Source organism: Corvus moneduloides, chromosome 2 (assembly GCF_009650955.1).
Source record: "Corvus moneduloides isolate bCorMon1 chromosome 2, bCorMon1.pri, whole genome shotgun sequence".
Lineage (NCBI taxonomy): Eukaryota > Metazoa > Chordata > Aves > Passeriformes > Corvidae > Corvus > Corvus moneduloides.
In genome coordinates, this window is record NC_045477.1 from 120429587 (window position 1) to 120445568 (window position 15982).

The following is a 15982-nucleotide window of genomic DNA, read 5'->3' on the forward strand; positions in this document are numbered from 1 at the left end:
TTGTTTGCCTGCTCAGGCTGTTTGGAGAGTGTCTCATTTGAACAAGGAAGAGGATGCCACAAGCTCTCACTTGTTGACTGGGCAGAAAATATAACTCTGCCGAGGTGGGGCATGGCGGGAAGGAAGAAGGGGCATCATCCAAGGTGTTTATCTGAAGAGCATTCATTCTGCAAGTCACACCTCTTCCCCTAAGAAAAAAGAGATATTTCCTCTACAGTGATGTTTAACTCTTAAGATTCCTGTCCACAATTTTTTAAAGGAAACATGCAGGAAAATTGCCCATTTTACCAAGTTAATCAGGATGGTTTCATTGCACACAAGATCCCTTCTGATGCAAAAGCAGAATGGATGGTGAAACACGCTTGCTTTGTTACTTGTAACAACAATTTTCCTCCATTGCCACCTCTGATTTCATTAATGTGGCTGCTGTCCCTGTTTTAGAGGGAATTTTCAGCTGAGGTCTTTCCCAACTGGTTAAAATGTTCTGCTAAAAAAAGTGCGCAAAACAAATCCCGGGGGAAACGCCAGACCCATCCTAAACAAACTTTGCCGAACAGGAGATTAGATTTCAAGTAGTAACAGAGTTTATAATAGAGAGTATTTGCTCTAAGGGTTGCCAAGGATAAGTCATTTCAGGAAGGAGAAAAGCTCACTAGGTAGCGGAATGAATAGCGGAGATCTTGGGAGTATGGGAAGAAAAGGAAACCACCATGAAATGAAGCTGAACAAAGGGAACACAAATATAGGAAAACAGGCTAACAACTGTGATAGAGATCTGGGTAAAGAGTATTAAACCAAAAATCCACTCGTATTTGGGCGTGTAATTAAGGAAATTTGCTGATCTGTTCTTGCCTTCCATTTGCATGTGCCAGTCATGAGCGTTCGGCCAGCTGAGCCATAATGCCACCAAAACTGCAGGTACCAGTATCTGCAAAATCAAATGGAAAAATCAGTGTTAATGTTAGCACTGCATTGATTTGCCTTTTCCTCCAGCCAGGAAATGGAAACAATGGCACACAACTTTATGTGACCAACAAAACTTCGTTGCCAACAGCAAATAGTCCCAGGGAGCAGTTTGAGAACAATTGATGGATGCTAACTGGGAGATTGCATCACTTTGAGTCACGAAAGCATCGCATCGATGGAAATAGACCTGTTGATGGTTATTCAAAGGATAGAAAGTCATGGTGTCACTCTTTCAGCTGACATAAACAGGCAAACACCTTCTGCTGGGGGGCAGTGGGGTTAATGGTGATGTGGAGGGAAGAAAAATCAGAATTTGAAGTATACTGTGAAGGCAAAATGATTGATGGGGGAGGAAACAAGGGGATTTGGAAATCTGATAAGGAAACTGGCATCCCACTTCTGGCTGTGCTCTTTATAACTGCAGAAGTGCTCAGGAATTGGATGGCCTGTTGTTTCACCAGTGTTAGGATTGCTGGCCTGCCCCTTCCTCCCTCGTGGATGAACTTTTTATGGTGTTTACTCCTTTCCAGCACTGCTGCATCACTGCATCATTTTCTCTGCCTCCTCAGATGATGGGTGACTAAAGATAGGAACTCTTTCCTACACAGTCCCTTGGCAGCTGGTAGTGAATGACCCCTGTCCCCTGCAGATATATTTTTGGTTCAGTTATTTCATCATTTGAGTTTTACTAATCCTAAGTCCTATTATCTCCCAGGCTCCTGCTCCCTTCACCTGTGCAGTGACTGTGACTGCCCAGGGGTTCCCTCATTCCAATAGTTTGCCATGATCTGAATTCTTAGAGGGCTCTTGTGCTTTTTCCTCTCTCTCCTCACTCCACTACTTTAATTTCTGTGTATTTCCATTGGATTTCTAACGCCTTTGAAAAACCCTCCTCTGTGATCTGCCCTGCAGCTCTCCTTGCCAGCCCTGCTTTGGAGGTGGGGGACAGAAATGCTGCTCCTGGGGTGTTTTTTGGATTGGTCCTCTCAATGAAAGCTTCAAGAACACCTGGCAAGTGTGGCCAAAATAGTGCTGTTTATTGGTGAGGCAGTGCATACCAGCAAAACACGTGCAATACCTCCCGCCGGTGGCTGAAAAAAAGGAAAACCACTTTGATGAAGTATTAAAAGGTTGGTTTACTTTTACAGTTTCCACAAAAAAACCTCTCTGCAGCCAGAAACGAAAATACCACTCTGTCCACAATGGCAGGATTGACTCTGTTTGACTTCAGGCGTGAAACAGAGGCACTCTGGATCTCACCACCCTCTTTCTTGGTCTCTCTCTTGACTATATAGGGAACTTGGTCAGCTAACTTTGGCCTTGAATCACACCCACAGCAGATGACTAATGCTGCCCTAAACAGAGATTTGTAGGATAAACCCTCATCTTTTCCACTGAATGGTCCTAGTGCCTTTCTCTTGGCAGATGAGGTGCTGGCACTACCCAGAGCTGTAACTCAGGTGACCTTGGCCAGGCCAGTGTCCTCTCCCTCTCATCCCAGCCACTGCAGAGGAAATGGCCAGGCAAGGAAAGCTCTCCTGGCCTGGGACAGCACGGCTGCAATCTCAACCACTTCTCTCCATGGATTATTCACTGCTACCCTCCCTGCTCAGGAGCCTCCCAGGTGGATGATGCTTGTGGGGAATGGCTACAGCATGCTCCTGTGGCTTTTTGGGAAACCAAATAGTGCAAAGCAGGAGTTCTATCCAGCTGGAGAGGCTGGAGACAGGCACGGGAAGGGCTTCAGAACTCTCTGAGGCTTCCCCCCAGCCTGTGGGCAGTGCCACCTTAGCTGGGTTTTGCCCCAGATTTCTTCAACATCCACCTCGTAGTTTCCATTTTTCTTGTATCCAGATCTTTTACTTGTTTGTCCAGTTTTCCACAAATAGCTTAATGCTTGTCGAGTCCCAGCCTTGGAGGGGGAAGGATGGACAGAGCCCTGGCAGAGGACTCACCACCCCTTTTCAAGCCCTGAGCACAGTTCCTAGAGAGGAACCAGGTGGGAAAAGGGAGAATGGATGGACAGCACAACTGAGGTGCCCAGTCAGCAAAGATCCCTGAGCAGCCAAGGGTGTCTCCCAGACACTTCTGGCCCACTTCCCCAGTTAATCTCTTTTCCAGCAGTGCTGTCACACCTTCCCATTCCCCTTTCTCCCAGCCACCTGAGTTTTCGAGCTCTTTGTGGCCAGGCTGTAATTATTTAAATTGCTCTCCATAGTTACAGGCAGGCTGTAAAAGCAATAACTTGAACCAGTGCCCCAGCCTAGATAATGTGCCCTGGAATCTGAAACCCTGAACTCCAGCACAGGTAAATTTGTTGCTGGCATAGATATGCCACCAAATTTCTGCTGATCCACCAGAATTCCTGAAAAACTTTCTGGTGCATTATTGGGTGTATTATCTCCCGTTTAGTTTTCACGGACAGGGCTGCAGCCATGTGTCCAAAACCTGTGTCTGACCCCTGGGTGGGAGCTACAGGAGAGTGATGTGCGGAAGGGTGGGATTGTTGCTCATTAAAAAAATAAAAAGTCCCTTGAACATACATTCAAACCAAGTATTTGAACTGAAAAAGCGTGAAGACAAAAACAAAAAAAAACAAACAAAAAACCTAGAAAGCCATGGAAGTGTGGCCTGTTCAGAGTTTCCAGCTGTAAAGTGCTTGGAATTCTGAGCCCAGCAGGGAAGCTTTGGTGCTGATGGAGGGCACGCCTTGTGCCAGCTGGGCTCTGCTCACCTGTGCCAGCCCAGCTGCCAGGGGCTTTGCCAGGAATGGGAGCTTAGGTCTTTTGCCAGCTTGTATAAACGCTGTTCCCGACAGAAAAACAATGAAGTTGTTCTTTTTCCCCGCCTGGGAGCCATTAGAGAAAGTCAGAGCACTCCTTTTACAGCCCGGCTTCCCTTTGATGGCCACCTTCCTTATCAGCACAGCTCTGCCAAGGGCTGGAGGTACTCAGGGTTTGGCGTTTGAGATCACAGAGCTCAGAAATGAATGGAAGTGTGTAAGAAGAGGCGGGACAGCCACTGCAGCTTTCCTCTTGTTTCATTGAGTCAGCGGACACTTTATCCTTAGGCAATGGCAATTAAAAATTCAAATGGGCAGGCAACTCAAGGTGCAGAACCCCATTCATTCTGTGAAACAGCAAGCAAAGACCTGGCTTTTGGGGCTAGATCCACTTGAGGCAGGGCTGGAGGAGCACAGGACTAGAGATGGGGAGGTTGTAAATCCCCCCTCCTGCCCCTCATGGCAGCGAAACCACGCACGAGCTCTGCAAAGTCCTCTCCCATTTTTCACACTCAGTGTTCCAAAAAGCTGAGCTCCAGCACTTCCAGCCCAGCCGGCCGAGAAGGTCGGGGCTGCTCTCAAAAGCTGGGTGTTTCCATACCATGGGTTATGAAAAAGCAGCCCTAACCCAAATCCCCAGCAGGAAACGTTTCTTACTCATGCTCTGCTCACAAGTTACTCTGCCCGGCAGCCAAGCTCATGGAGAGCAAATGCCTCTGCCAGCAGCAGGGATGGGCTCCAGGTGTGAGAGGGTCCGTGGGTTATGAGCAAACATAGCGCTCTCATAAAGGGAGAGGAGCTCAGGAGCTACCAGGCTCAGCCCTGTGGTCCCAGACAAGCTGCTTTCACTTTGTTTCAGTCTTCCCACCCAAGAAAAGAGAATAATATTTGCTCGCCTCCCTCGCCAGGCTGTTGGGAGATGGCAATGAATGTCTGCACAGTGCTGCAAACACAGAAGGTGTTAGAAAAATGTGGAGCCTTTAGGTTCCAGGCAGCATATTTGAACGTTGCAGGAAAGGGAAATGGGGTGCTCAGACACTTGTGGGGTGAGCATGACAGGTTTATTGCAGGCAGGAATGTTTAAACTCGCAAATACAGGGGGTGCCAAAATGTGCTTATGAGGAGGTGATGGACTGCAGGCACGCCATAAAGCACGGCCCTGCTGACCAGTGGCACTGGGGGGAGAGGTGGATGGCTAACCTGAGTGGGCTGTCACATCTGTCACCCCGCCAGCACAGTGATCTGGGGCACGGGATGGTCGGGAGGGGGCTGAGCAGGGGTGAGGGAGTGTGGAAAGGAGGCTGACGTGCCCTAGGAATCACCTCAGAACAGAGCCAGAGCTGAACGGCGGGTGCCACAAGCCCTTGCCTGCAGGCACTCGCTATCAGGGATGTGTGAGAGGTGTTTGTGCTCCTGCAGGGCTGGCGAGGGCTGCAAGTGCCACCACTTCACCGCCCAACGCCGTGCCCTGCGGAGCTGGCACTGCTCCTGTGGGATGTGCTGGCTGCTGTGCTGAGCCCCTAGCCCGCCCTGAGTGTGAGGAGAGGGACAGGAGTCATTCCCTGTCCTGCTTTCCCTGGCAGGGTCACTGTCCCAGCACACTCACAGCCTGAGGGAGCAGAATTTGGTCCGTGGTGTTCCCCAGGGTACCCAGGTTGGACATGGCCAAGTGCACATTCTTCCACGAGTTCTGTGGTGGTGACAGGGATTTCCTGGGGTGGGTGGCACTATTAGCAAGGGGCAGCCCAACAGCCTTGTCCCCAGCCACCAGAGCTCTCCTAAAAGGGCAGAAAATGCTTGGTGGGAAGGGGAGATGCGATGATGCCTCATTGCATGGGGAGGCACCGAGTTGGGCACTCAGAGGGACAGGGAGGAAGCCGGGCTTGGGGCTGTGACAGAACCACTTCCCTGGGTTCAGGGACGAGCAGGACGCTGCTCCCCAGCAGGGCCTGGCAGCCACTGCCTCCCCATGGCAACTGAGACAAACAAACCCCGGGGCTGCAGCAGAGCGATGACTGAAAGGAAAGGGTAAGGGAGCAGCCAAACTATTTTTATATTTCCGAACTACGCAGCAGCTGTTTTTTTTCCTTTTCCGAGCTGAATGGTCGTGGTGGTGAGTGTGCTTGCTGGGTGATATCCCCCCTCCTTGCCCTGCTAGCTCTTAGCTGAAGTCTCAGCTACTTGACTGAGAAGGTTCCCATTTGTGGGTCTCTGGCTCATGTACAGTGTTTGTTTCCCTACATTAATTAATAGTGTGAGTGTGCACACCCCAACACCTGCTTGGCAGAGCTGGGACACGCATGGAGTGAGTGTGGACACCCTCTCTGGCTTGCTACATCCTTCCAAGGGGACAGCCTGCCAAGCCCCAGGCTGCAGGGGATCCCAGTGGCTCTGTGCCACCAGGTGCCATCTCAGACATTTCTGCTCCTTGCGCCCCTTGGAGGTTTCTCCCAGTAGCCAGGCTTGGGCACAGGCAGTGGGGGTGGCAGAGGGGCAAGAGCTGGGTAGGAAATCTCTCCACATGACTCCTGGAGGTGTGGGAATGTCTCCTTTGGGAAATGAAGACCCTCTGCTGTTCTTTATGAAGTGTGAGAAGGGATGAGAATATTCTCCTTTCACAGCCAGCTCAGGAGCAGGATTTGGACCAGGCTCTGGTGGCTGAAGGCTCCCAGGTGGGCGTGGATTTGACTCACCTACCTGGGCTGCCTCCATCACCCAAGGCTCCCTTTACTGGCAGCAGGAGAAATGGGTGTGTTTTGGGCATGAGTCAACTGGCCTAATTTTGCCTTCTGTTTTACGGTAAGGTAAGGTGAATTCCTCTGGATTTTCCTCTTCCTTTCTGTTGGCTGTTAAGGGACATTAGCCCAGATAAACTGATGCCTCCAGTGGGTTGATGAATGGCCATCCCAAGTTAGTTACTGAGTGTTAGCTGCCCATGTGCCCTCCCCTAACCTGGGCAAACACAACCTCAGTTAGCTTTACTCATGCTGCAAGAGCACCTGTAGGGATCCCTGAGTTGTGACAACTTATTTTTTATTTCAGTGTGAAGAGAGGACAAATCAGTGGTTCAGAAACCAAAGGCCAGCTGTGAGGAAGCCAATGCTGCCATGCTCCCTCCTATTAATCTGATTTTTCTGTTAAAAGGTTCTCCGAGCATTTTGGTGGGAAGAGTTTCACAGCAAATCACAATAACACAGAGGGAAGTGAAGGAATTACTTCAGAGGTAGCTCTCTTTGTTCTGCCTTCGTTTGCTTTTACTTTTCCACTAGATTTACCCATCAGGCTGGAAGCCACGGCCAGAGTGCAGAGATGAGGGTATCCAGGATTCCTGGTGCTGCAGCTGCAGTTTATTACCGGGTAGGCTTGGGTTAGGACACCACTGTGTGAGGCAGCACGCAGACAGTTCCTAGCCCAATTCATCACAAAAGCAGCAGCAGTTGCTGGTGGTGATCACACGTTTGATGTTTTCCTGCTGGAAACTCCTGGAGGATGGGCAGCTTCAGTGAGCAGCCACTGGGGCCAGAGGTGAAGCCCTGACCTGGAAAGGAGCCTTTGTGGGGTGGTGATTTATGGCCAAGTCGTACAGCCATCACTGGAGGACATCATAGCAGCTCCTGCCACAGTCATCATGCAGAAATCTCTCTTCTTACTGGAAATTTGTTGTTTAAGGAGATGCTGATCAAGCCAGCCCTCCTGGCTGGGCTTAGAACAGCCTTGGAGGTCAAGTTTCAGCATGCAGCATGGTACGTGCTAACAGGTAACTGAATGAATGAATCAAAACGAAAATTAACGAGGTTTCAAAGGTGGAGACAAGTCAGAGCCACGTCTTTACACTTAAGTGGAAGTTTGGCTTAAACACCCCCCGCCCCTACACATTTGCCAGGGGTTACAGCTGCTGGCTCAGCGCTTGTTAAGCAATCGGGTAAAGCACTTTGTGTTCCTGCCTGGTGGCACAGACACATCAGCTGAGACAGCCACGGCCTGGTGTTGTTTGGAGGAAGGGCTCGGTTCGGTTTGGGTGGGTATGTATGGGAAATAAAGGAACAATAACCCCATTCTTCACGAGCCCCGTAAATCGGCCCTTTGTTCTCTCCTCCTTGATGTGCTGGAGGAAAGTCACTGCAAGTGCCATTGTTTTCCCAGAGTGTTTTTGAAGGGCTTCAGTGTGTTCCGTTCCTCAGCTTAATTCAACAGATTTACTTGTTTGCAGAATATTTCGGATGAAATATTCGAGGAGAAAGCCAAGATGGTAATTCTGTTTCTCTGCGTGCATTATGAACCACCTCCGGAAAGATTTCGAGGCTCCTTTGTTTGCGTTGTAAGAGGTGTCTGAGAATGATTTGTTAATTAATTCAACCTAGAGAGTCTATAAAGAGCCTGAGGTGGTTGCATGGGGAAAACCATCCTTTTGTGCCTGTTACTCTTTGCTTTGTGGGCCAGGCTGGGGCACTGCCCACGTTCCCCTGGCCCTGTTCAGCTGACCAGCACCATTCAAGCTGTAATTAAGCAGTTCCTAATTTCAGCAGAAGACTGGCACAGAACTGGAAAGGGTGGTCCTGCTGAAAAGCTCACAGCCACGCTAACATTCTCAAAGGGAGTTTTTTTTTTTGGCTGTAGGTGTGCTGTACATCCATTACACATCCTAAAGCAATTATAGGAGAAAGAAGCCATAAAAAGGGCTCTGTGCCCAAAACCTCACCTGTGTTTTCCAGCTGTGTTAGGGAACCTAAGAAAAGCCATTTCCTCTTTCCACAAACCATCCTTCTTTGAAGGCAGCTATGTGTGGAATAAAAGGTGGTTTTTTTCAGTGCTGCTGCGAAGTATTTAAGGAAAGTGTTAATAAGACAGGTCTCCTTCACAGGCCAGCTGAAGAGCCCTTCAAGAAAAGTCTCCCCTCCACCCTCCCCACACCACTTCAGGGAAAGGAGAGGTGTTGTTTCCCTGCCACAAGAGCCGTCTGTGCTGAAGATCATGAAAGATGAGACAACTTTACCCCTCTGGCCGTGTTCCTGTTGGCACTCCTGCTCTCCTGGCTGGTCTCACCTGGGGCTAAATCCTCCTCACTTCGGTGGCAGGGGGACAGAAACACACTTCAGAATGGAGAAAAGCAGCAAGGACTTAGTTGCTGCTCTGTAGAACACTGGGATGAGTAGGAAAAAGTGGTTTAATACCTGGGAAATGATGGGTCCCTCTGTCTGCCTACCCAGACAAGCCCTGGCTCTCAGCATAACATAAAACAACTTCTTTTCTTTTTTTTTTTTTTTTTTTTTTTTTGTTATAAAATCAATAGGATCAGCAAAGTGGTGGTTGCATGTGATGTCGGTGAGGCAGAACAACAACAACAAAAGTGGTTCTGAATTAAAACTTCTGGGGAAAGTTTGGCTTTGAGCTTGGAATTGGAGCCATGAACATGTGCGGGCTTGCTGGGAGGTGATGCAAGGCACGGAGTGAAAATACACCTGAGGTGTCCCCTGGGGACTTTGTTAACTGCTTCTTGTTGTGGGCTCTGATCTCCAGCAGCAAGATCCGTGGGGATAAGGCAGGGCTTGCTTCCAGGGGAGCTGAGTGAGGAGCATGGATAAGAATGCGCTTCCAGGAGTCATTGGCTTATCCATTCAAAAGCCGCAGCGCTTGGAGCGCTGAAGGGTTGGCAAGGTGCGAGTCTGAGGAGAGCGGGCCTGCAGGCTGTTGTAGGGGTGTAGGAAAGTCTCCCGAGATGACTCAGCCCAGGATGAAAGAGAGGGAGTCTTGGGGGAGGGAAGTAAAACTGAAACTGGCCTCTCTTCGATTTTCGAAAGACTCCAGAGGGGCAGGGTGGGGCTGGATGCGAGGAAAGAGGGACTGGATGCAGAAAATACGATAAAACAAGAGGAGCCCCTGAGCTGGACCGTGCTCAGATGGAGATGCTCTGGCTGCTTCTCGTTCCTGATTTACCAGGAAAGTGGGAAAATATGAGCAGGAGGCATTAGTCATGGCATTCCAGGTAGTCCTCAAATACACTGGATTACCGGAGAATTCACTAATAGAGAGGTGGGTGATGACTTATAAACAAAGAGCTTTTAGGGCAGGAAGTCACAGTTGTTGAGTGATAATAATGGATGGGGTTTGTAATTATTTTAAATAGAACACTGTGAAAGAATGAAAAACGGTGCAATTCCCTCTTGTTGGACAGTGCTGTAGGCATCAAAAAAATGAATGCTGCACAAGGAAAAATGCCTTTCCTGCCAAACCTGCCAGGCCAAGACACTCCAGCTTTTGTGAGTCCATGGGGAAGAATTTCTAAAAATGGTTTTTATATCTATTATCACCACTGTACACCTGTAGGGCTCTGTGGAACCACAGAAATGCAACCAGACAGATGGGAAACAACTTCTGAGCCTCTTGCAGGTGACTCAGTGGTGAACGGGAAAAATCTGTTGGGCTCAAAGTTTGCTGTGGAAAAAGGCCAAGGACAGCATGCAAAAATAAAAGCATTCAAAGCCTTTACTACTCCCAGTTCTTTCAATGGGGTTTTTTAAAGACCTTGCTGTAGTCAGATTTCTTTTCTTCAGTATAAGTGGTTTGGACCTGCCTTTGAAATTTCACTTTCATACTCCGTGTGCTAATTTATACTCAGAAACCTGAGTCCACACTCTGTAATCCTCTGCAGGCAGGGTGTGGAGTGTAGGCTTGCAAATGCCTTCAATTGTCTTTTGAAAGCAGAGAAAAAGTTGGAGTTTCAAAGCTCCGTGTTTTATCACTCATGTTATTGATGGATAGCACTGAGAAAGAGTCAGCTAGGACAGGGGAAGGGATCCAAGTATATTCTCCCTTTTCTAACTCATCAAAGAGTAGGTGGATTATTTGGCTGTGTGATCCCACAGGAAGCCTCTTCCACAATCTGGTTATCCCAGTGATTTAAACATTTCATCTGATTTACAGCCTAAATAAATGGATGGCCAGTGTGTATCCATATGTTCTTATGAGGAAATTATCCTGGCAGCTCTTCCCAAGTGTTTGTGCCCAGCATGTTTTAGAGAACACCTGACTGACAGAATTATAGGATCACAGAATATCTTGAGATGGAAGGGATCCACAGGGATCACCCAGTCCCACCCCTGGCCCTGCACGGCCACCCCAGCAATCCCAGCCTGGGCATCCCTGGCAGCGCTGTCCAAACGCTCCTGGAGCTCTGGCAGCCTCGGGGCCGTGCCCATTCCCTGGGGAGCCTGGGCAGTGCCCAGCAGCCTCTGCGGGAAGAACCTTTCCCTGCTCTCCAACTCAAGCCTCCTCTGAAACAGCTCCATGCCCTTCTCACAGATCCCCCTTTTCAGTTTTTATTCTGCTCTTTTCCCAAGGCAAAGCTTTTAGCAAAAGTATTCTGGTAATGCAGCCTTTTTTCTTCTGATTATCCTGATAACCCTTCTCCATCCCCGTTTTTTGCCCCTTGGGAATTCGTGCTGGGAACTGGAAGCAAGAATTGTACCTGCAGTTGCAAAGGAAATCTGACCAAAAGCTTGTACAGTGGCACTACTTCAACCCTTCCTGAGGGATCCCTAGCAGAGGCACCTCTTTGGAAGCATTTTAAGGCTGAAGCTCTCTCTTCACATCTGCATCATGTTATCATTCCTAACTGCCCTTACCTCAGGGGAAAAAGCTCTGTTGCTGCCAGGTGATGAATTCCTTGCTTGCAGCAAAAATATCAGTAGTTCCCAGATGCCTGACCTTGTGCTACTGAACTTCCTCCCTTTTCTGCTCCTTCGGATCATGAGGCTTAACTGTAACATGCTCTAACATTCTGAATTGGAGCTGCTTCCCAGTTTTGTGTCATCAGTAAACTTTATTAGCACATGCTGACGCTCCGAGCCAGGGCTATGAGGACAATTATTGAGTCAGATCAGCCTTGGAAACAGTCCTGGGGAAGGAGCCTCTGTTGCTCTGACTCTTCTCCCCACTGCCTGAGGCCCCATCCCTTTAGTTTTGCCCATCTCAGCCTCCTCCTTCTCCAGGTAAACCCATACCTTGGCCTGCAGCATTGTTGGAACTGAGGGAGGAGAAGTTTATCACAGATCTGATCTCTAGAAAATCAGATACCAGGTTTGATAAGAATAATCTGCCCCAAGAATAATCTGTGGCGAACCTGTCTCCCATCTTGCCACATCCACCTCAGTGCCTTCAGCTGCATGTTTTATTTCCTCCCTTAAAATACATGCAGAGGAATTGCTTGCAAGGAGGTGAGTCCAGCAGGCTCACAGCTGGACACGTGTGTATTTTTACCTGGGGAACATCCCAGGCGTGAGCTTGGCTCTGCTCTGCGGCCACACAGAGATCCTGCCCTGCAGCTGCACCAATCGCCTTTTCCCTGCCCTCCAGAGAGGAGTTCAGTTGTTTAATGATACATCTCCATCCCTGGCTAGATGGGCATGCTGGGAATTCCTGTGGGAACAGAACCATGGTTTAAACCGTGCTTGTATCAACTGTGCTTTGCTGGTGCCTGAAACGCCACGAGCTGTGCTGTTTCCCTCCTCACTGACGAGAGTCTTCTAGGAAAACTTGAGGTCAGAGATGATATTTTTCCTTTTAAAAACAAGCATGAGATGAGTAACTGCCAGGTTTGCCCCCGAACACACATAAAACAGAAAACTGCCACTTTTTCAGGTAGCATCCAGTGGTGTTTTATTTCTGTCTCAACTGCCAAAAAAATCCATCAAGTGAGGAATCTGAAGAAATTTACTTCCAGAATTCTTTTGATTTAAATAAATAAAAACAACAAACAAACCAAACCCAACCTCTGGACTTCACTGTAACACGGTAGGGACAAACGAGCCCACTGCAGGATGTGACACGAGGTTTTACATGGCAGCATCTTTTTCCACAGCAGGGGCACCAGTCTCCTTCCAGCGGCACCACGCCCAGCTCGATGTTCGCTCCCGTTTCTTTTGTGCTGCTGCAGATGCAGATTTAACCTTTCCCGGATGCGTTTTGCAGCGTGCAGACACACACAAATGGTTGGCCATTTCCTAAATTACCGGCATCTCCCTGTTGCTCGGTGACAGTCCCGGGCTGTTTGTCTGCCGGAGCAGATGCAGAACAGACCCCAGGGCGCAGGGTCGTGAGTGTCCCCATGGCCAGCCCGGCTGCTCCAGAGAATTCCCTGGCGCAAGAGGCTGGCAGAGATCAAAGGCAGGTTTGGAGCTGGTGGGTCTTGCATTTTCCACCCCATCTCCGCAGCGTTTCCCAGGACAGACAGCATGGTTGCAGCCCTCCTGAGCAGGGATTTCATCTGGATGAGCAGAGGGATGGAGCAGCTCTGCTGGGAGGAAAGGCTGCGAGAGCTGGGATTGTTCAGCCTGGAGAGGAGAAGCTTTGGGCTGAGCTCAGTGTGGCCTTGCAGGGCCTGAAGGAGCTGCAGGAAAGCTGGAGAGAGACAATTGCCAAGGCATGGAGGGCCAGGAGCCAGGGAATGGCTTCCCAGTGCCAGAGGGCAGGGCTGGATGGGAGATTGGGCAGGAATTGTTCCCTGGGAGGGTGGGCAGGCCCTGGCACAGGGTGCCCAGAGCAGCTGGGGCTGCCCCTGGATCCCTGGCAGTGCCCAAGGCCAGGCTGGACACTGGGGCTGGGAGCAGCCTGGGACAGTGGGAGGTGTCCCTGCCCATGGCAGGGGGTGGAGCTGGATGTTCACTGTGCTGTTTGATTCCAGTTAGGAAAAAGGACAGAGAAGTACAAATGATAAAATCATCAGGTCTAACTGGCTGCATCACACAAGTCCAAAATAATTTCCAAATGCTCAAATGAGTCAGGAATGAAGAGAGGTAGGAAAAGCTGTTTATGTCAATGAAACAGGAGTATCAACAATTACAATTTTGGATAGGCAAAAAAAAAACACTCTGCTCATATTACTTCTAACTTGCTGATTTTTTATAAACCTGTCATACACAAAGAAGTTTAGTACATATACTAAACAAAACAGAGAACTTTTACAGTCCTTTTATTGCCACTTTTGGCCCATATAATGTAGCATTTACCTCGTGGTAAGGATGTAGCACCCTTTCCAAAGGAATGCACCCATGTCTACACTCAGCATCTCCCTCTCCTTGTGTCTCCATTGCCAGGGTATTTATGAGTATGTGCTACATTATCTACGTGTTCTGGCAGCTGAAATGAGTGAAAATGGCTTTGTTATTATTTGGTAATTAGAAGTGAGTCTTTCTTTGAGGAGAGTGAGGCTCCCCTGGAGCACCACTGCTTATTTTAAATATGTTGCTAGGAAAGGGTCAGTGAGATGAGGCAGCAGCTCTTGCTCACACCAGCCTGAACATTTTTAGGGCACACTGAAAGTTGGATGTAGCCTTTATCCCTGCTCCCTAAACCCAGAAAAACTCCCCACTGGCTACTATTCCCAAATCTCTGAAATCAAATCCAGTGAGAGGGATCAGGAGTACAGAGTTTCCACAATCTTCTCCTACTTGGAAACCTCATCCCCTGCTACTCCAAGCCCTTGGATGGTGAGGATGGAGTAAGATATGATGGGAATGATACGGGAATTATTTATCCCAGTCTGCCTTGGGATTGTTAACCAAGTGAGCATCAAAGGAAGCTCACAGCTATTCATTTGTGACCTGGGCAAGATGAGGGATTTGTAATAAAAGATATACAGAATATTCACAGCAGCTCTTTAGAGTGGCTCATTTCTTGTTCCTGATAACTTCCCAAATCCAGGGAAAGGGGCAACTCCCTGCAAAATAAATCATGGGATGTACAGCAGTGTGTAGAGGCATTCTTTGCCTACAGATGTTCTGGAGGGCAGATTTAAATCAAAGAGTAAAGTGCAAATCTGCTCCTAAAAGATCACTTTTCATAGTACAGGGGAACACAGAGACTGAATTTGGATAGCATGTGCACAGGTAGTCTGTAATTCAAAAATGCTGAAGTTAAGCGTTGAGAAAACACCAGGAAAGGTGTCATGGAGCAGTAAGAGGAGCAGGCTCAGCAGTCAGACACCATCTGACAGAATGTGAAGACGTTGCATAAGCTGCAAAACAAGAGGTGGCACCTCAGCAGTCACGAGAGGCAGCCAGAGGAGTGGGAATGCGCTCAGCCTTCCAAGCCTGCTGCCTGTCTATCGATTTTACCCACACCTCATACAAATTTAGTGTCTGCTGCTCGCTCACCTGCTCCTTGCTGGGGGTGGAGGATCCTCCTACTACATTTTCTGTTTGCCAGGAACTCGGCACAGCAGCTCTGAGTTAGATCCATGCCTAAATTAACCCTTTGTTGATGCACTGCAGCTGTTACCATTCCAGACCCAAAAGAAAGGAGTTCAGGAAGTTGCCTTTGCTTGAAGTGGAATTAGAACTGGTGTTTCTGAAATTTGGGGCTCCATAGGTGGAGTCCTGTGGGCAATACTGCATCAAAAAAGTTATTTAAACACTTACTCAAGGGAGATTGGGGAGGGTTATTTCTGGGTTTGATTCTGACCCATTGGAAGGTTTTTTGGGGTATATTTGCTCTTTTAAAGTCTGAGCATAGGTCTTTTCATAGGGCCCACTGAACATGATACTGTTGAATAATTGTGCTGCTGAGAAACAAATAATTTGCTTTGCTGTTTCGTTCTGCAGATGAATTCCAGTGTTCACCCTGCATTGCTGCTGAAGCAGAATATTCATGTGACAATTTCAAAAGAAAAGAGGGTAGATTTGGATTAGAAATTAGGCAGAAATTTTTTACTGTGTGGGTGGTGAGGCCCTGGAGCAAGTTGTCCAGGAAAGTTGTGGATGCCCCATCTGTGAAAGTGCTCAAGGTCCAGCTGGATGGAGCTTGGAGCAGCCTGGTCTAGTGGAAGATGTTCCTACCCATGGCAGAGAGTGAAATTAGGTGATTTTTAAGGTCCCTTCTAGCCCAAACCATTCTATGATATGTTTCTATGAATTTCTTCTTTGGAAAAGCTTAATGCATTTCTGTGATCACTGGAAGTAATAAATCAAATATATATTTGAGTTTTCAGAGCTTGAATATTGCTAAGTAGTGACTGCAGTAGGTTTCATTATCTGGCTGAGAAGTCCTAAATAAAAAAAAAAAACCAACTGCAGAAAACAAGTCTGACTTGAACATCTGGAGGACGAGCAGCAGGAAAACAAATGAAAGGGCCTGCTGTATTCTGTGCCAGGAGGACTCTGCAATCCAGAAAGAGATGCAAATGACTAAGGCTGAGTGATCTACTTTCTGTAAGCAATCAGCTGACAGACTTAACCCCTT